The sequence below is a fragment of the Aureococcus anophagefferens genome (genome assembly GCF_000186865.1).
Source record: "Aureococcus anophagefferens unplaced genomic scaffold AURANscaffold_79, whole genome shotgun sequence".
Taxonomy (NCBI): domain Eukaryota; class Pelagophyceae; order Pelagomonadales; family Pelagomonadaceae; genus Aureococcus; species Aureococcus anophagefferens.
Window position 1 is genome coordinate 8,289 of NW_008705630.1, and position 1,545 is coordinate 9,833.

Here is a 1,545-nt window from a genome sequence, read left to right on the forward strand (position 1 = left end):
ACCGCCGCGGCGCGCGGCGAGGCGGCCCCGCGGCGGGCGAGGATCGCGCCTGCGGCGCGGGGTGCGGGGCGGTGCGCCGGGGCGCGCGCGCCGGGCGCCCGATCCCCCGGGCTGGCGGCGCGCGGGCGCGACGTCGCAGCGACGCGGGGACGCGTGCAGGGGTACGCGGCGCGCGCTCCCGCGACGTCGACCTGCGTCGGGACCGACCGGCGGCTTCGGAGTCTCGGCCGGACTTCGACGCCCTCGGGCCCGGCCGGATCGGCGCCGCCGCAGGCCGCGGTCCGGGCGGGCGAGCGCCCTCTCGTCGACGGTGCGCGGGACCGACCGGCCGGCCGGGGGTTCGGGCCGGAGTCGGCCCGAACCGTCCGACCTCGGCGCGGGTCGCCGGGGCCGCGCGCGCCAGCCGACCTCCGGGCGGGCGGCCGTGCCCCGGCGCGCGCGCGCTCGCGCGCGAGCGCAGGCGCGTGCGGGACCTCCGGATCGATGCGACGTCCAGCGCCCCGCGTCGGCGCGGGCGCCGACGGTCGCTCCGTAGTGGTTGACGACGAACCTGCGGCGCTCGGCGCGTCGGGCGCGGCGAGCGGGGTCGCGCGGCGGCGCGCTCGCTGTAGACGTAGAGATGCGCGTGGCTCCGGCGCCAGCTTCGCCTGGGGGGAGCGGCGGGCCGCTCCGGCGGCGGCGGGCGGGGGCGCGCGGCATCGGCGGCGCGTGCCGGCGCGCGGCCGCGGAGTCGACGGGGGCGATCGCCCCCCCCCCCCCCCACGAGGCCCGGCCGAGGCGTGCCCGACGCGACGGCGCTCGGGAGCATCGACGCGCTGCCCGCCGGCCGCCTCCCGCAACGAGGGCAGCCGGCTCCCGCGGGACGCGCGTGTCGTCTCGGTCGAATCGGCGCCGTCGCGGCCGACGTTCGGGCGGGCGGCCTTCTCTCGTCGGGCGCTCGGCGGCGCGCGAGCAAGCAAGCGCCGTCGAACTCGTCCGAGGAAGCGACCGTCAAAGTCGACGCGGCGAGTCTCCCGCGCGGGCGTCGAGCGTCGTCGCGGCGCCGCGGCACGGGCGCGCCTGCGCGGGCCCGGGGCTCGCGCCGCCGCCCGCCGCCGGCGCCGGCGCGCGCGTCGCCGACCGCGTGGCAGAAGGGGTCGTAGAAGCCTGCGTCCCGGGTCGCCTCCGGATCTCGCCGCCTCGGCCGGGCCGACGTCCGCCGGGCCGACGCTCGGACGAGTCGGCTCCCCTCGTCGCGCTCGCGGCGCGCGGCCGCGCGCCCACGTCGACGCCACGCCGACGGCCCGCGCCCGTCCCCGGCAGGCGCCGGGAGGCGCCCGCGGCGAGTGCGAGGTCGTACGCGTCAAGGACCGGGTGCACCTGGGACCCGGCTTCGGGGAGCGCCGCGCCGCGCGCGCCGCCGGGGTCCGGGGCCGCGGCGCAGACCGAAAGGCGCGGGCGCGCGCGCGCGGCGGCCGCGCGGCGGCCGCGCGGACGAAGCGACCGAATTCCGCATCGTCCGCGGCCTGGGCGCGCGGGCGCTGGCGTCGTCGGCGCGGCGCCTCC